The 19,767-nt window shown below is 49.8% G+C and overlaps 1 pseudogene; it reads right to left on the bottom strand.

The window, feature by feature from the left end:
* Window positions 1-7,030: 7,030 nt before the first annotated feature.
* Window positions 7,031-13,998, bottom strand: LOC131897122 (large ribosomal subunit protein P2-like; annotated as a pseudogene).
* Window positions 13,999-19,767: the final 5,769 nt, after the last annotated feature.

Below are 19,767 nucleotides of genomic sequence, written 5' to 3' on the forward strand. Positions count from 1 at the left end.
ATGGATCACTGTTCAGAAACAAGAAAACAAAACAAAACAAAAACCAGAGAAAAGCTTTGTAAAAAGCAGGGGAAATCTGAATCCTAGATGTAGTCCAGTAGAGTGCTTGCCTAGCATCCAGGAAGCCTTGAGTTTTGGTCCTCGGCACCACATATCTCTAATCCCAGCATCTGGGAGGCAAACGCAGGCACATCAGAAGTTCAAGGTCATCCTAGGCTACATAGGGAGTTTAAGACTAGCCTGGGATACTTGAGACCCCCACCTCAAAAACAAAGTCTTGGGTTATAATGGTGGCACAAGCCTTCATCCCCAGCACTGGGAGGCAGATGCAGGCATATCTCTGTGAGTTTGAGGCCTGCCTAGTATACAGTGAGTTCAAGGCTAGCCAGGGCTGCACGGTAAGACCCTGTCTCAAGAAAACAAAAATAAACAACAACAACAGCAAATCGCGATAAAGGCTGGGAGCTTAGTGGTAGAGCCTGTTCAGCACTGCAAGGCACTGGGTTCCCAGCACTGTTCTAAACACTAAAAAGAAGAGGGAATCTCAGGTACAGTGTTCCAGCCACTCAGGAAGCTGAGGCAGGAGGATTATTTAAGGCCAAGAGTTGGAGGCCATCCTGAACAACATAGTGAGACAATGTCCCCTGAAAACCACAAACAAACAACAACCTGGCTGGAGCGATGGTTCCATGGCTCAGCAGTTAAAAGCACCGGCTGCTCTTCCAGAGGACCTGGGTTCAATTCCCAGCACCCACATGGAGCAGTGGTTCTCAACCTTCCTAATGCTGTAACCCCTTTATACAGTTCCTCATGTTGTGGGGACCCCCCAACCATAAAATTACTTCATTGCTACTTCATAACTGTAATTTTGCTACTGTTATGAATCATAATGTAAATATCTGATATGCAGATGGTCCTCAGTGACCTCAGTGAAAGGGTTGTTTGACCGTCAGGGGGCAATCCTCAGGTTGAGAGCCCTTGACATAAAGGCTCACAACCACCTGTAACTCCAGATCGAGGTCATCCAAAGCCCTTTCTGGCCTCCATGGCACTGTACTCAATGTGCACAAACCCATGCAGAAACACAGGCATATACACATAATTAAAAACAAAACCATAAAGCAAGAGCCGGAGAGATGGTTTACTGGCTAAAAGCACTGGCTGCTCTTGTAGAGGACCTGGGTTCATTTCCCAGCACCAACATGTAGCTCACAGCCATTTGTAACTCCAGTCCCAGAGGATCCAGTGCCCTCTTCTGGCCTCTGAGAGCAGCAGGCACACCTGTGGTACACAGATATCCATGCAGGCCAAACATTAATAAATAAATCTAAAATCAATCAAACAAAATAGACTTATTTCTGTAACTCTCTTTGCTCCTAGTTCCTGCACTAAAGAGAAATAATAGCACAAGCCTCACACAAATCATTATGCTGATAAATGTGTTTCATGCTCCCTGCACCTCCAGGCACATTCTCTGCAGGCATCCTGCATGCCGTGGGTTCATCTCCTCAGTAACCGAGTAACCCTGCGAGGCTTGCATTTTGTACGGTTGACTAGGTAACATTGACTAGAATCTCCAACTCCCTCCATCTAATGGGGGAGGTGGGTTTTTCTTTTCTTTCCAATCATGTTTGGAAAAGAAGCCACTGAGGCCACGTCACTGCATTTCTCCACGGAGCACTCATCCAGGCGTGGCTCGTGGTGTTCACTCCCTGGTCCCACACTTAGTGTTATGGCCATGTCTTCTTGAGGATGTCTCGGTTTCCCACTTTGTACAATGGGTGTGTGGGTTCGTCCTGTGCTTGGAGTGTGCTGGGGGGATGACGGGTGTTTCTGGCCCTGACTCGCCAGTTTCCTCTCCGAGGAGGCCTCTAGGTGGACCCAGTGTTGCCTACCCTCCACCCCCACAGAAAGCCAGCCCTGCTTTCTTGAGAGCCTGTGGAATCCTGCAAGTCCTCAGCCTCCTGGCTCCAACTCAGGCACCTCAGCAGGCCCCCACATCCCAGTGCTTTCTGGCAGGCCCTTGCTCAGATGCTCCTCCTATCTCAGACCCAATTCCCTGACCCTGTGGGACTGGCAAGACTGACCCTCCCCAGTCACACATAGTGCCCTCCCTTCCCAAGGCTTTCTGGGCATCTAAGGGGCTTGTGCCCCCCCCCCCACCTGTTTGTTGTTGTGTTTCTTCTGAATGTCAGCTCTCCCAGGGCAGGGCCTGTGTTCTTCACAGTTGTACATCCAGCCTGAGATCACGTCTGGAGCATAACAGGTGCTGGGTAAATATTTGTTGAATGAATAAATGTATGACTGCTCCGAACATGTCACACCTCTTCACACTCCTGTGCCTGGGCAGATGGTATTTCTTCAGCCTGGAAGCTGAACTGTTTTTTGGAATGCAGGACTTACCTTTGGTGTGTGTGCCTAATTCACAGAACTTCTCCGTTTTTTTGGGGGGGGGCTGTCTCCTTCCATCCACATAGTCACAAGAATAAGCCCTGAAGAGCCATATTTATATTTTGTGACTGTCACCAGGCCACACCAGTCACCAGGGTGGCTGCTTGACGCTTGGATCAAAGTCCCTGTCCCAGGAATTAGGAGTTAGGGTTTATATTCCAATTTTAGCCTGCCTGGAAAAAAAAGTCACCCACCCCCCTTTTTAAAAAGAAGCTGTGGTATGACCATTATTTTTACAGGCTACAAAGCAAAGGAATAATTAAATCAAGCATACAGAAGGGGGAGCATGGAAATGCTGGGCTAGGAGCCCATAGCGGAAACAACCCACCGGCCCTTCCTTAGCTCCGCAGGGATTGCCCTTCACTGCAGGGAGTCCTGCTCCAGGTTAGGCATGTGAGAGCACCGCACAGCAACGACCAGTGGGTAGGTTCAGCGGTACAAAAAACTCAGCCCTTGCCCAGGGCTCAGGACAACACAGAAGGGTGACCCTGACTCCAGAACTCCCTGCCGTCTGGGAAGCAGAAGAGCACCAGCGGGGTTCACACACACCAGCACCTTCCTCTGCCTCCAAGGAACCCCACTTACAGACACAGACCCTCAGACGGAAGGCGAGAGTTGCTCCAAGGGGGCTGAGGAAATAAAAACCAGAGGCCTCATCTCACCCGTAATGGCCCCCAGGGCAGCCTCTGCCCTTGCTGGTCCTGGATAAATTAACCTTTACTAAAAAAAAAGGGGGGGGGGCAGCTTGAGGGAAGACATTCAGCTTAGACACACCGAGGTAGGTAACTTTCTCAGCTGCCCCCAGCTCCGTGGTAGTCCACTCTGCTAGGGCTGAGACTCAAGGACCCCTATTCCAGCTGCACTCCAGGAGGGCCTTCCTGCTGCTCGGATCGCAGTTAGCGATCCCTGCACTGCTTTTAACACAGCAACTGCTCGAATGTTCCACCTGGCACCTGGCGCTGCCTCTTCCGAGCCAGGGCACAGCCAGTTCCCGTGTGGAGTCTGGGAAAGCCTCAGGCTGAAGGCATCACAGATGCTCAGAGGTCCTCAGATGCGACCCAGAAACGTATTTCAGGCCGGGCTCCCTGCTGCGGTTTAGGAAGCTAGGTGAGTCCGGAGAACCAACCACCAGCCTTGAGCGCAGTCCCCCCCCCCCCCCCCCCATGGCCATGACAAGTGCTCAGAGGCTGAGGCGTCTGCGGGGTCCCTTCGTGGTATCCTCAAGTTTATCAGTCCGAGAGTGTGGCAGAGGGACCTCAGGGCCTGTTCCCCAGCCCTCACTCCCTACCCCCTGGGCCTGTCGCTTCCCGCTGCTAATTTGCCCACCCAGTGTCTTCCAGTCCAGTGGTTTCGCCTTCATTTGGCGAGAAAGGCCAAAAAGGGTAAATAGTGTAGGCGAGAAAGGCCAAAAATGAGTAAATAGCATCGCACATCTGCGCTGGTGAGATTTTCCAGATGTGCACGGACCCCTTGGAGTGAAAGAATCTAAGGAACATGTTTTGTTTTTAAGCCCTGGCTCTGGCATCTGGTGTGGACCTGTGGGCTGCCGAACCAAACTCTGGAAGCCAGACAGGTGGTTAAGGCAAGGCTCTTAGGAACCGATTAGTGCTTAAAAAAATATTCTTACTCATGTGTGGGCGGGGTGTGGGGTGTGTGTGTGTGTGTGTGCTTGTGTGTGTGAGAGAGAGAGCCTGTGGAGGCTGGAAGCTTTGGATCCTCTGGATCTGGAGTCACATGCATTGGTTCCTGATTGGCTGTGTGAGTGCCAGGAACTGAACCATGTGAGTGCCAGTAACCGACCTAGGTCCCCTGAACCTAGGGACTTGCTCTTAGCCATGGAGCCATCTCTCCAGCCCTCTCCTTTCTTTCCTTTCCCCTTTCTTTTCTTTCCTTCCTTCTTTCTTTCTTTCCTTCCTTTTTCCCTTCCTTCCTTCTTCCCTCTCTCCCTCCCTTCCTCTTTCCTTCCTTCTTCCCTCCCTTCCTTCCTTCTTTCTTTTCCATTTTTTGGAGACAGAGTCTCACCAGGTACCTCTGGAACCCTCTACGTAGACCAGGCTGGCCTTGAAGTCAGAGATCCACCTGCCTCTACTTTACCAGCACTGTGAGCAAAGGTGTGTGTGCCACCACACCCAGCTGGATTAGTCTTGTGGGAGTGTCTTGGGCTGGTTTTGGAGAAAGTGGGTCCTGATCAAAGGATGTGGACACTGGGTACTTCTGCTCTCGGCCGCTCTGTAGCTCAGCAAGAAGGCCCTCCCCAGGGAGTGCCCCTCCAGCTTGCTGTCCCAGCTCCTGGAAGTACCCATCAATTGCATTTGGTTTTAGTCAAGACAATTGGGGCCTCCAGGGATGGACATATGGCGGCAACACTGGGGACCAGGGCTTCCTGTGAAGTCCATCTTCTTTGCCCCAGAGTGGGTCTTCCTCTCCATGCAGCAGTGGAAGATGGCTCCAGTAGCAACAATGTCACATCATCATCTCCCAGATTGACAGTCCATCTCTTAGGCCTCTGGGGAGAGGGGCTCTGGCTGGCAGTCTTAGAACACATACATGCCAACCACACAAAATGGATGGAGTTCCTCAAAGGAAGTGGGACAAGGAGGAAGAGCCCTAGTCAGGTACCAGAACACAGAAAACCTCAGCCATGTCAACCACACAGTAAGCGAGCAAACGCCAAAAACAACCCCTCCCCCCAGAGCAGTATTGTCATGTTATTACTACCTTTAGCATCGCATTCATTGTTTGTTTTGTGTGTGTGTGTGTGTGTGTGTGTGTGTGTGTGTGTGTGTGTGTTCCAGCTTGGGCTACATAAGACCCCGCCTTAGAGGGAAAAAAATGTGTGCTAGGCAGTAGCACAGCCTTTAATCCCAGCACTGGGAGGCAGAGGCAGGCGGATTTTTGAGTTCGAGGCCAGCCTGGTCTACAGAGTGAGTTCCAGGAAAGGCGCAAAGCTACACAGAGAAACCCTGTCTCGGAAAAAAAAAAACCAAAAAGAAAGAAAAAGAACAAGTAGCTAGGACCAGGTGTGGTGGTGCACACCTTTGATACCAGCAGCTTTAGGGAGCTAGAGACAGGAGGATCTCTGTGAATTCGAGGCCAGCCTGGTCTCCATAGTCACCTTGAGACTAGCCAAGGCTACACAGAGAGACCTTGTTTCAAAAAAGGCAGATGGACGCTAAGGTGTCCTGGTACCACTTGTTTTCCGGGGAGGATCTGTCTTGCAGATAGATGCACCTGTGTTGCCCAGTCCATGATGAGTATTGTCCACTTGATAGACATAGAGTTCCTAGGGAGGCAGGCCTCCGGGTATGCCTAGGGGAGATTATCTTCATTGCTTTAGTTGAGGCAGGAAGCTCTGCCAAGGTGGGCGGGGCCTATTTCCTGGCTGTGACGCTGCACTCTGGAAATGAAGAAAGGCAGCTGAGCACACACGCTTGCGTGGATGCATTTTTGAATCTCGGATCTCTTGAGTGTTTAAAAGGTGACCATGCAGCCTCTCGCTCCTGTCCCCATGCTTTCCCTGCCAGCCCCCACGTCCTCCCCACCATGATGAACTGTATCCCTCTGGAACTGTGAGCTAAAGTCAACCCTCTCCTTTAAGTCACTTTTATCCGGGTCCTTTATCACAGCAAAGTAACTGGGCCACCAGGCTGTTCTCTTGATTCTTGGGGTTCAGGGAACCTTGTCTCTTGTCTCTCCGTAGCCTGGGCAGTCGGGACCTGTCTTCCCACTTGTGAGACACTCATATGAACAGGTTCAAGGGCAAGAACCTGAACCAAGAGTGGAGAGTTGTCTATTCATTACGGCGTGTGTCACATTTTTTTCAGAATAGCTGGGGCTGGGTTGGAGGGAGGGGTAGAGCATGGCCCAGCGCAGCAGATGAAAGGTCCCAGGTCCCACTCCCAGCCACACACAAGGCAAAATACACAGATGCTGGATTTTTTTTTTTAACATAAAAAAGCTTTATTTGCAGCAGAGCAAGAATTTATTTATTTGTTAATTATTTTGGGGGGTTTTTGAGACAGGGTTTCTCTATGTAACAGTTCTGGCTGTCCTGGAACTCACTCTGTAGACCAGGCTGGCCTCGAACTCAGAGATCCACCTGGCTCTGCCTCCGTGGTGCTGGGATTAAAAGGTGTGCGCCACCACCGCCTGGCATGAGTGTAAGCCCCTCGAACCAAAGGAGTGGCCAGGCCTCTGCCCCATGGACCTCTGACTGCCAGGTTCCACCCACAGAACACTCTAACTACCCTAAGTGCTGGATCCCACCCCCACCCTATAGAGTAAAAAGCCCAAGCTCTGGACATGAGAGCCCACCAATCTCCACCCTGGAAAGCTCCACCCTGGAAAGTTCTGCCCCCTTCTACCCCAAGAAACTCTATAAGCCCTGTATCCTGTTCAGTTTGCTGATGTTTCCTGCCCGAGCAGAGGCAGACGTCCTTCTGTTTTGTTTTGTTTTTCCTTCACAATAAATCTTTCGAGTGAGGTTTGTTGTGTGGTGTGACTTTGTGGTATTCCTCGGCTCCTGGCTGCAGGGATACCTTTCCATCTGAGCTGTAATGCTTACAATGAGAGCAGGGATTTAATAAAACAAGCCAAATCCCACGTCCTCCTCCTCCTCCTCCTCCTCCTCCTCCTCCTCCTCCTCCTCCTTGTCTTCTCCTCTGCTGCAATGGGGGCAGAACCAGCAGCAGCAGGAGCTGCAGAGCCAGGGGCAGCAGAATCAGCCCCAGCCCCACCAGCAGGCAGGCACACGTTCGAGCTTGCTAACACTCTGGGCGATGACATCCCCAATGGTTTTTCCGTTTAGCTCACGGACGATCTTGTTGAGCCAATCATCATCCGTCTCATTGCCCACACTGTCTAATATCTTCTTGATGTCTTGGACTCTAGGAGAGGAGTTGCCCCCGCCCCCCCAGTCCCAACAGGGCAGCCAACAGGTAAGAGGCTACATAGCGTACACAGGCCTCACTCCTGTGACCTCAGCAGCGGTGGTGGCAGGCAGCAAAAAGGAGCTGGATTTTCTGAAAACTCCTAGTGGAGATCTTTGCCACTGTGTCTTTGTGTGACATTAACATTTGTTTTCCTTTCTCTCTCTCTCTCTCTTTTTTTTTTTTTTTTTGGTTTTTCGAGACAGGGTTTCTCTGTGTAGCTTTGTGCCTTTCCTAGAACTCACTTGGTAGCCCAGGCTGGCCTCGAACTCACAGAGATCCGCCTGGCTCTGCCTCCCGAGTGCTGGAATTAAAGGCGTGCGCCACCACCTCCCGGCTCTCTCTTTTTTTTTTTAAAGATTTATTAATTTATTATGTATACAGTGTTCTGCCTGTATGTATGCCTGATCTCATTATAGATGGTTGTGAGCCACCATGTGGTTGCTGGGAACTGAACTCAGGACCTCTGGAACAGTAGCCAGTGCTCTGAACCTCTGAGCCATCTCTCCAGCCCTGACATTAACATTTCTTTGTTAACCAAAATTAACTTTAAAATGTTACTCTTGTACATTCTCGGCCTTTAATCCCAGCACTCGGGAGGCAGAGGCAGGCAGATTTCTGTGAGTTCAAGGCCAGCCTGTCTACAAAGTGAGTTCCAGGACAGACAGAGCTGTTACACAGAGAAACCCTGTCTTGAAAAACAACAGGAAAAAAAAAAAAAAAAAAAAAAAAAGAAGTGCTTTCTTGTAGCTCTGATCACCACCAATGCCCAGCAATTCCCACGGTTTCATCTTTGGTAACCTCCTCCCCCTGAACCTCCAGCATGCCCGACAGCTCTTCAGCACCCCCATTTGTACCCCCTTCCCAGGCTTGACACGCCCAGTCCATAGACCTGTCTCCCCCCGGGCCTGCTCATCTCTCAGGCTCCCTGTCTCACTCAGTAAAGGACCATTCTGTCCCTTAAGCAATCAGAACCAAACTCTTTGAATCCTTCTTTAAATTTTTATTTTTAAATTAGGGGCTGCAGAGATGGCTCAGGGCTTAAGAACACTTGCTGCTCTTGCAGAGGCCCTGGGTTTGGTTCCCAACATCCACATGGTAGCTCACAACCATCTGTAGCTCCAGCTCCAGGAGACCAGATGCCCTCCTTTGGCCTTCTTGGGTACCTGCACTCATGTGCGTATTCACCAACACAGATCCACACAACATGCGCATCTGTCTTAGGGTTTGTATGGCTGTGAAGAGACACCATGACCACGGCAACTCTTACAAGGAAAACATTTAACTGTGGTGACTCACAGTTCAGAGGTTTAAGTCCATCATCATGTCAGGATATGGTGGCATGCAGGCGGATATGGTGCTGGAGAGGTAGCTGCTACATGTTGATATGCAGGAAACAGGAAGTAGACTAAAACACTGGGCGGTATCTTGAGCATATATGAGACCTCAAAGCCCACCTCCACAGTGACACACTTCCTCCAACAAGATCACACCTACTCCAACAAGGCCACACCTCCTAATAGGGCTCCTTCCTTTGGGGGCCATGTTTTCTTTTTTTCAAACCACCATAACTTCATTAAAAAATAATAAAAATAAACCATAAAGACTAGAGTAAAGGTACTAGAGAGACGGCTCAGCGATTAAGAGTGTCTACTACTCTTGAAGAGGTCTAGAGTTCAGTTCCCAGCACCCACACTAGGGAGCTCACAACTGCCTGTAACTCCAGATGGAGGCTCCCCAGTGCTCTCTTCTGGCCTCTGCACGCATGCACACAACCACATACAGGTCCCCATACATACTCATAATTTATTTTTATATAATTTATTTGGTTTTTTTGAGACAAGGTATCTCTGCATAACAGCCTTGGCTGTCCTAGAACTCACTTTGTATACTAGGCTGGGCTTCAACTCACAGAGATTCTCCTGCCTCTGCCTCCTGAGTGCTGGGATTAAAGGCGTGTGCCACCACTATGCTTGTAATTTATTTTTATTTTATGTGCATTGGTGTTTTTCCCACATGGCATCTGTGTGAGGGCATCAGATCCCCTGGAACTGGAGTTGCAGACAGTTGTGAGCTGCCATGTGGGTTCTGGGAATTGAACCCAACCACTGAGCCTTCATTCCAGCCCACATAAGCATAATTAAAAATAAAAAATATCTTTAAAAAATAGGTTGTAAGCCAGGTGGTGGTGGCACACACCTTTAATCCCAGCACTGGAGAGGCAAAAGTAGGCGGGTCTCTGTGAGTCTGAGGCCAGCCTGGTCTACAGACCAAGTTGTAGGACAGCCAGGGCTACAAAGAGAGACCCTGTCTCAAAACACCAAACCAAACAAAACCAAAAAGAAAAACAAAAAAGTAGGTTGTAAAGAGATATTTTTGTTTGTTTGTTTGAGACAGGATCTGTCTATGTAGGTCCTGACTGTCCTGGAACTCGCTTTGTAGACCAAGCTGGTCTAGAACTCACAGAGATCCACCTGCCTTTGCTATGCCCGGTATAAAGAAATCATTTTAAGCAGTCAGTTTTAATTTCTGCTTCAGTGATTGAGACTGGCCTTTCCCCTTCAAAGGAGCTCAGTGGCCCTGAGTACTGCTCTCTGTTGTCACTGGGTTAGACTTTGAGTCCTGACATAAACTGTTTGCAGATCAGTGGGTAGGGTGACCCTGCCGGCCCAGCGGTAAACTCAAAGCAAAGAAAACAAGTCATTCAGTGCTGGAGTCACTGATGGCTGGATTTGTTAGTGGTTTTGTTTGTTTGTTTCTTTTTTTAAATCAGGATTTTCCTTGTTTACTTGTTCAGGGTCCAATCTTCTGTAGCACAGGCTGGTTTTGAACTCATATATCCATCCCTAAGGATAACCTTGAACTCCTGATCCCCTTGACTCCCCCTCCCAAATATATGTGCCACCATGCCTGGATCCTCAGGAACTTTTTTTAAATTTTAAATTTATTATTATTTTTTTTTTTGTGTGTGTGTGTGTGTGTGTGTGTGTGTGTGTGTGTGTGTGTGTGAGAGAGAGAGAGAGAGAGAGAGAGAGAGAGAGAGAGAGAGAGAGAGAGCATATGTGGAAGGCAAAGGATCCTGGGAATTGGTTCTCAACTTTTGGGAGTCAGTTTTCTCCCTCCACTGCAGGTTCTGGGGACAGAACTCCAACTGTCAGGTTTGCCTGTGTTGTGCCTGAGTCATGAGCCCCCCAGAGACTACCAGGAGTCTGAGTTCATATGCAAAAGCAAAGAGCCTTTATTGCAAGCTCGAGCTTGGGCTCTCTGTCTGTTCCAACACAGCAGTTGGATCAGGGAGAGCCCTGAGCTCAGTTACGGCAGGGTTTTTAAGGAGTAAGGAATGGGGGGGGGGTAGGGGAATTCCAGATTCGGATGGGGATTGCACTCCTGATTGGGCAGGAGTGGGGCACAGAAGTCTTGTCAAACAGGCATTGGTACTGACATTTATGCAAGGAAATTGGCGACCTATATACAAGTGATATAAGCTATCCTTAATGTTCTGGAGCATTGTAGCTAGAGTTTTCCTGCCTGGCCCACAGTCAGGACAAATCTCTATCACCTGCCAGTCCCACAGCCTCAGACCCGACCAAGTAAACACAGAGACTTAAATTGGTTACAAACTGTATGGCCATGGCAGGCTTCTTGCTAACTGTTCTTACAGCTTAAATTAATCCATTTCTATAAATCTATACCTTGCCACATGGCTCGTGGCTTACCGGCATCTTCACATGCTGCTTGTCATCGTGGAGGCTGGCAGTGTCTCTCTGACTCAGCCTTCTACTTCCCAGCTTTATTCTCCTCCTTGTCCCGCCTACACTTCCTGCCTAGCCAATGGCCAATCAGTGTTTTATTTATTGACCAATCAGAGCAACACATTTGCCATACAGAACATCCCACAGCAGAGCATCTAGTACTTGTTTTTCTCAATTCTGATTGGTCCCCCACAGGGTGCAGTTTGTGGCTTTTCCTGGTTATTGCAGTAGTGAGGCCTCGTCCCAGTATTGTTAGTCTGCAGCCTGTCATGGCTGCACTGATGTTAAGTTAGGCCTCTTCACCTGGTGTCTTAGTCAGGGTTTCTATTGCTGTGAAGAGAGACATGACCACAGCAACTCCTATAAAGGAAAACATTTAATTTGAGGTGGTAGCTTACAGTCTCAGAGGTTTAGTCCATTATCATCATGGCAGGGGGAAATGGTGGCTGGGAGTATGGCGGTGAGCAGGCAGACAGGGTGCTGCTGGCTACATCTAGATCAGAAGGCAAAAGGAAGTGAACCGTGTCACTGGGTATTTTGAGCTTATATGAGACCTCAAGCCCGCCTCCACAGTGACACACTTCCTCCAACAAGACCACACCTACTCCACAAGGCCACACCTCCTAATAGTGCCACTCCCTTTGGGGGCCATTTCCTTTCAAACCACCACACCAAGCAAATGCCTTTACCCTCTGAGCCATCTTGTTGGCCTTTGGGGGGAATTTTTAAAGCATAAGAAACGGATGCTTCCTCAGGAATATGGTGCCCGAAGCAGCATCGGTCCCTCACACACTGGTGACGATGTCTATGCTGTGTGACAAAGGTGTAACTGAGCTGCAAGGCCACCCTGGAAGAGGGAGGAAGAGGAGTATAGGCTTGTCAGGCTTTGTATTCTCATCATCCTCTTGCTGGTGTCTGCTTCAAGGGAAGCGGCAGAGACACCTTTAGTACAGATAGAGAGCAAAGTCACTGCATGGAACCGTTCCACCACCCCCCATCCTCATCGCCCCCCCAGGGCCACACCTACACAGTTCTGTGTTGCCTACACACTCCACAGTCACGCCTCCCCAGGCGCGGGAGCCACAGGAACAGCATACACGTGGTAGTGGCTGTGCTGGCACGGCCTCATGTTCTTAGCTTGTCAAGTGAATTCCCCAAAGGTTCCCAGGCTTTTGCTTGGCAGAGCAAAAGCAAACAAGACATTACTAATGTATTCCATTGTCTTTCTGGAACAGAGAAGGCCCCGGTATGGTTCCAAGTAAGAGACAGTACGCTCCTCTCCCTCCCCACACAGTTTCTCTGTGTAGCTCTGGCTGGCCTGGAACTCACTCTGTAGACCAGACTGGCCTCAAACTCTCAGAGACCTGCCTGCCTGCCTGGGATTGAAGGTGTAGAAGAGGCCAGTGCCTCCTGAGGTCCTGAGAACACCTGAATGACAAGTGCTGAGTCCCTGGGGGCAGTCGCTAACCCTCGGGGAGCACCTGAGTGTCCCTGGGGGCAGTCGCTGACACTCGGGGAGCACCTGAGTGTCCCTGGGGGCAGGGGGAGCACCTGAGTGTCCCTGGGGGCAGGGGGAGCACCTGAGTGTCCCTGGGGGCAGTCGCTGACACTCGGGAGCACGGCTTCTCACAGTGCCAGTGGCTTCCCTCTGCCCCAAGCTTACTTCGCGCTGCACGGAGAGTCAAGCAGGGGCCTCCGGGACAAACAGAGCCATTTGGTAGAGAGACCCTGGCAGATGACTCCAATTATCCTCAAGATAAATGCAGATTCTGCTTAGATTTTCTAAGATAAGCGCTTTGCAGGGAGAAGCAGGCTGGAAGGGGGTGTCTTCGGGACAGTAACTGCGTTTGACCCTCTCTGAAACTGGGCTGCAGGATGAATTGGTAAAAATAATGGGGTGTTATCAAAGGCTGGGAGAGGGGCTGCGTATGTGCAGAGCCATGACCAAGAGAAGCAGCTCTGACCTAGTAGCTTCCTCTGCCAGGGAAGTTCAAGAGCAAGGGGTGAGTGAGGGGTTAGGGGTGGGTGAGGAGGTGGGAGTGGGTGAGAGAATGGGGTGGGTGAGGGGGTAGAGGTGGGTGAGGGGATAGAGGGGTGGGTGAGGGAATGGGGTGGGTGGGGGGTAGGGGTGGGTGAGGAGGTGGGGTTGGGTGACAGGGTAGGGGTGAGTGAGGAGGTAGGGGTGGGTGAGAAAGTGGGGGTGGATGAGAGGTAGGGGGTGAGGGGTAAAAGTGGGTGAGGGGTGGGGATGGGTGAAGAGGTGGGGGTGGGTGAAGGAATGGGGTGGGTGAGGGGGTGGGGGTGGGTTGAGGGGGTAGGGGTGGGCGAGGGGGTGGTGGCAGGTGAGGATGTGGGTGAGGGGGTGGGAGTGGGTGAGGAGGTGGGGGTTGGTGAGGGAGTGGAGGTGGGTGAGGGGATAGAGGTGGGTTGAGGGGGTGGGGGGAGGTGAGGGATAGGGGTGGGTGAGGAGGTGGGGTGGGTGAGGGGATAGGGGGTGGGGCTCAGTAGTCTGAGGAATCTTAGCCAAAAACAGGCATCTGGAAAAGAAGGAACCGGGTTGATCAGCACCCTTTGCCCAACTTCATGTCTACCTGAGTCTCCGGAGTGCGTGACTGATTTAGAAATAGGATCTTGGCAGCTGTGGTGAGGCTGGGACAACGTCCCACTGGATTAGTGTGTGGCCTTTAAGCTGACTGGTGTCGTAAGAAGAGGGAGATTTGCCACAGACTCTGCCTCAGGGAGGAGGGGCCGCTGAGAGATGAAAGCTGGGATCAGTGAAGCCACCACAAGCCAAGGAACACCAGGGCTCACGGTCTGGTCTGCACCACAGTCTTGGTCAGGGAGCGGCAGGGCACAAACTTTCTCATGGTTGTGGAGTTGGACGAGATCAAGTGCTGGCAGATGTGTGTGCTGAGAGCCAGCCTCCTGGCTTTAGGAGGTGGCTGCTTTCTTACTGGACCTTCATATGTGGAAGAGAGAGGCTGGGACTGTTGGAAGGAGGGAGTCTCTTTTTCTCTTCATCTAAGGGCACTAATGTCCTTGGTGCTCCAGCCTTAGGACCTCATTAGAACTCTCTAAGTTTCTGATTTTTTTTTTTTTTTTTTTTTTGAGACAGGGTTTCTCTGTGTAGCCCTGGCTGTCCTGGAACTCGCTCTGTGGCCCAGACTGGCCTCAAACTCACAGAGATCCACCTGTCTCTGCCTCCCCAGTGCTGGGATTAAAGGCATGCGCCACCACCGCTCAACTTTGATTCTTATACCATTTTATGGGGTTCTAAGATGAATTTTGGAGGGGGCTAGGGATGTAGTTCAGTGGCAGAGTAATTGCCTAACATGTGAGAAGCCCTTGATGCCATCTCCAGCACAGAAAAATAAATATAAATAAGCACATTTTTGCTTTATTTTTAAACATTTTACTTATTTATTCTCTCTCTCTTTCTCTCTCTCTGTCTCTGTCTCTCTCTCTCTCTCTGTCTCTGTCTCTGTCTCTCTCTCTCTCTCTGTGTGTGTGTTAGGGTTTTTATTGCTGTGAAGAGGCACTATAATCACAGCAACTCTAATAAAGAAAACATTTAATTGGAGTAGCTCACTTACAGTTTCAGAGGTTCAGTCCATTATCATCATGACAGGGAGCATGGTGGCGTGCAGGCAGATGTGATGCTGGAGAAGTAGCTGAGAGTCCACATCTTGCAGGCAGCAGGAAGTTGACTGACTCACTCAGTAGTATCCTGAGCATAGAAAACCTCAAAGCCCACCTCCACAGTGACACACTTCCTCCAACCAAGCCACAGCTCCTAATAATGCCATTCCCTAAGAGATTATGGGGGACCAATTACATTCAAACTACCACAGTGTGTGTGTGTGTGTGTGTGTGTGTGTGTGTGTGTGTGTGTGTAGGTCAGAGGAAAATTATCAAGAGTTGCTTCTCTCCTCCCATCAGCTCAGGTTACCGAAGGCTATGGGGGTCCAGCCCCTCGATAGCCTTCTCCCAGAGTCCCAGAAGAGACGCTACCAGTGGTGAATAATCTGAGGAATACTCAAATAAATCTATACACACAAATTCTTTATTCCATTCACTTTATTTTTCTGAGTCAGTTCTCTCTCTACACAGCTTCTATTCTGCTCTCATGCCTAGCTCCTTTCTTGCCTGATTTCTCTCTACATTTATCTGCTGTCCCCTCTAAGTTCTATCTTAATTCTCTCACCTTAGTTCTGCCCCATCTAGGTTCTCGTCCATCTAGTTCTTTCCCATCTTAGCTCCTCTCCCATCTCCTTCTTTCTCATCTTATTCTTTCCCATCTGGCTCTTCCTCATCTTCCATCTCGTTTCTCTAGTCCTCTCTTCTAGCCCTTCAATCTAGTTCTTCCCCATCTCAGCTCTTTCCTCTCCAGTTCTTACCCATCTAGTTCTTCCATTCTCTTTTCTCTTCTCCGTTTCATCCTTCCAAATCTCTGAGGTTTACAGTTATATACCCATGCAATAGCAATGCTCTGGTTAAAGCAAGGTCACCAGGCTTGAATTCCTCAGGGTCAGAAGGAGGGGCAATAAGATCCACACAGAGGAGCAGTAATTGCCAGCCATCATCTGCAACCCAAAAGGGAAGTGACCAATGGGGAATCAACTGAGGGCTAAAAATTCGGTTAATAGCTGAGCAAGGGGGATTTTATGTGCTCAACTTTATTCTTAGAAGTGGTGAGTTAAAGTGTTAGGAGTCTATCAGTGACGAGTGAAAATAAAACTGCCTTATTTTCCTTTGGCCCCTTATCTGTTCAAGCTATCTTGGCTACTGTGGTTTTCTGGCAGGGCGGGGGAGTGTACTCAGTGGCTGGGCAGCCTGAGTCAGCTAGATGTACCTGTAAGTAGAAACCCTTTAGGTCTGAGTTAATGGTTAAAGGTAGATCTAAAACTAGAGATAAGACTTTGGAAAAGGACAAAGTTAAGCTTAATTAGCACATCCGCCAGGCCTTCTCAAACACCTAGTCTGGATGCTTACGTCTGTTCTTAGAGAGTACAGAGGTATCCCTGATAAGATACTTTTGTCTGTCTGGGGATGGGCATGGCCGGATGATGCTAATGATGGTAATTACAGGGAGGCTTGAACTGGGGTTGTGGCTGTGTATAGCTGTCAGCACAGAAGGTTATCTAAATATTCCATTAGTAGAGGGGGAATGGTGCCCAATAAATGATGGAAAAGCTACAATAGCACACAAGAAATTCATAGCAGGAAACGGCTAATATTCAAAAGCCTTGGCTTTGCCTCTGGAAGGCCCTTGGCTTCTTCCGGGTATAGCTTTGTCACAGCCAGCTGAATTCCTACTTCATATTATTGTGGCCTGCAGCATCAGGTCCTTAGGCCACTGAGTCATCTCAGCAGCCCCTAGGTAAGTGAATTTTGGGAGAGACCCAAACATTCATTCTCTAGTAGTGGAGAATCAGCCGTGCTCGAAGCAGAAAGAAGAACGCCTTCCTTGATCTGGTGCCTTCATCTTCTGCCCTGCTGAGGTTCAAGAGGAGAGCTTCTCTTTGGGTTTCCCTCTTAGCCTTCTGGTGTGTGCTCGCCTCTTACTGCAGGAGAGCTGGGGGAGCACACAGTGCCTGACTCCTGATCCCTGGCCACCCCCACCTTTCCTTTTCTCTCTCCTCCCCTCTTCCACCTGGGATGGGGGCTTCACAGCTTCCCCAGGTGGCAACTGACTCCTTCCTTGGCACCTCCCCTGGCACTCCTTCACAGTTACCTCCTCAGTGCTGTCAGTATAAAGTGTCACAGTCTGAATTGCTCCCTGAGAAGGCTGGAGGACACAGCACATCGCGGTGTTTGACAGGAAGCCTCCCTACCACGAGCAGGCAGCATTGGAGGCCAGGGCACAAGCTTAGGGACATCTTGTGTTGAGCCTGTGGCTGGCAGTGTTTCATTGTGACCCAGTAAAAATACCCATGATCATCCTAAGCCTTGCTCCCTTGAACAAGTCTTTCTGACTCCCGGTAGTTTGAAAACAAATCCAGGTGAATTGGCTCATTTAGCATAAAGGTGACCTTATTTATGAATAGCTGTTGTCTGTGTCCTACAGTCCGATTTCAAATAGTTCCGAAGGACAAATCTGCAAGAACCACACAGTGTTAGAACCCTGCCTTGCACAGAGCTGAGCGTGGGGACCACACGCCTGAAGACAGGGAGAGAGGACCACGCTGCTCTATCTGATTCTCCAGCACCCTCCTTCCCTCCCAGCCTCAGGGGGACCACCCCTCTCTTTTGGTCCAATGTACCCACTCTGGACTCCTCACTTCTCAAACCCACCAAGCTCCTGTGTCGTATGAAGCCAGCTGGGGCTACATGAGGCCTGTCTCAAAAGACAAAAACATAAAAACCTCATACCCAGTCAGCACGTCTCGGGTGGGCGGAGCCCCTCAGCAGCGGGTCCCTGAGGAGTGAAGTCCAGAAGCTGGGTCACTAGTGCGGGGGGATGGAAGGGGACAGGTTGGGGACGACCTGGAAGGCCACACCAAGAGCACTGGCTTTTACTCAAACCCACATGTGTAACTGGGTTCACGTTTGCACGTCATCGCTTATTTTCCTTGGCGTATGTCCACCTGTGTGGTGTGTGTGTGCAGGTGTGTGGTGTGTGTGTGCAGGTGTGTGGTGTGTGTGTGTGCAGGTGTGTGGTGTGTGTGCACACCCAGAGGTCAGAGGAAGACACCAGGTCTTCTACTCTATTTCTAGCTTATTCTTTTGAGACTTGGTCTCTCACTGAACCCGGAGCTAGGCTGGCAGCCCGCAAGCCTCTGCAGTCCTCCTGTGTCCACCTCGGCCTGACCTTACCCCTCGCTCCGGGGTTACAGGCATGTTCATAGCCACACCTGGCTTTTTACATGGCTACTGGGGATTCGAACTCAGGTCCTTCTGCTTGTGGAATGAGCACTCCTATTCCTAGCCAAGTTTGTGTGTGTGTGTGTGTGTGTGTGTGTGTGTGTGTGTCTCGCGCGCGCGTGTGCCGTACTTGCAGGGAGGCAGGTTGCTATCTCTAGGGACAATTCAAGAAACTGACTAGTAACTTCCGTAAGCATCTACCCCAGTGGCTAGGACTTGGCTGACAGCTGACAGCTTTCCTATCGTCTCTGCCCATCCAAAGTGAGCTGAATACACATCCCTAACCAAACCGATCACTCAGGACGCTGACTCCTCATTAGTCACCAACAGCTGGACCTGACTACACCTGAAGCTTTCCCCTCCTTCCGCTCCAAAGCACTCCCATTATTTCCACCTGCCTTCGCATCTACCAAAAGCAAATGCTGAAGGAACTCAGACATCCTCTCTCTGTCTCTCTCTCTGTCTCTGTCTCTCTCTCTGTCTCTCTCTCTCTCTGTCTCTCTCTGTCTCTCTCTGCTTCCTAGCCTGTTCTGTTTTTACCATACCCTCCAAGACACGATGGATGGAAACCTCTGAGTCAAAATAAATAAATCTGTCCTCCCTTAAGAGAAAAAAAAAACCCAAAAACCCCAACAACAATAACAAAAGAGGGCTGGGAATACAGTTCAGTATAGAATGCTTGCCCAGCATGTGTGAGGCCCTGAGTTCAAATCCTAGTACAAAAAAAAAAAAAAGCCAGTGATAGTGACATTCTTTTGTTTTGTTTTTTTTGTTTTTCGAGACAGGGTTTCTCTGTGTAACTTTGGAGCCTATTCTGGAACTCACTCTGTAGACCAGGCTGGCCTCAAACTCATAGAGATCCGCCTGGCTCTGCCTCCCGGGTGCTGGGATTAAAGGCGTGCGCCACCACCACCCCACCACGACCCCACCCTGGCAAAAGTGACATTCTTTTTACAGCAAGAAATGAATAATTAGCGATAGCTAGAATGAAGAGTCTTGCTTTCTCATTGACCGAAGGACAGAACCCACACCCAGCCAGCCTTTGCCTTCAGTTGGAAAACTGAACAGATTCCCAGCATGCTTCAGGCTGGAGGTGGGAGATAGACGCTGGACAGCTTTATCTCATCTTAGGAAGGGCCTGCCAATCAGAGACTGGAGCTGGCAGAAACACTTCAGGCTTCAAGTGCCAGTAGGCAAGAGGGGATCTGGGGACAAATCAGGAAAGATACGGCTCTGTGGGCTGGTGTTGCCATTAGTAAGGAAGAACGAAGCACTCTGGAAAAATCCAACTGGACCCCATGGACTAAAAGAAACTGAGGCACATCAGTCAGCTATGGCCAAGCATATAACATTTCCATTATAATTTAAATGGCTAGTTGGGCGTGGTGGAGCAGGCCTTTAACCCCGCCCTAAGGAGGCAGAGGCAGGCAGATATCTGTGAGTTCAAAGCCAGCCTGGTCTACAAAGTGAGTTCCGGGACAACCAGGGCTGTTACACAGAGAAACCCTATCTCAGAAAATAATAATAATAATTAATATAATAATAATAATTAATATAATAATAATAATAATAATAATAATAATTTAAACATCTAACTCTGGTTTCCAGAGGAATGAGATTGCTCACCGTGCTTCTCGCTTTTGGACTTGGTGTGTGGGAACTCTCTTCAGGGAGGTGTGGTTGAGAGTCACCCAAAGACTGTATCCTTTCCCTGCTGTCACAGAAGACTAGGGCTCGGGTGGTGGACAGTGGACACAGGCTTGTAAATGTAT

This window comes from Peromyscus eremicus, chromosome 20, assembly GCF_949786415.1.
Source record: "Peromyscus eremicus chromosome 20, PerEre_H2_v1, whole genome shotgun sequence".
NCBI lineage: Eukaryota > Metazoa > Chordata > Mammalia > Rodentia > Cricetidae > Peromyscus > Peromyscus eremicus.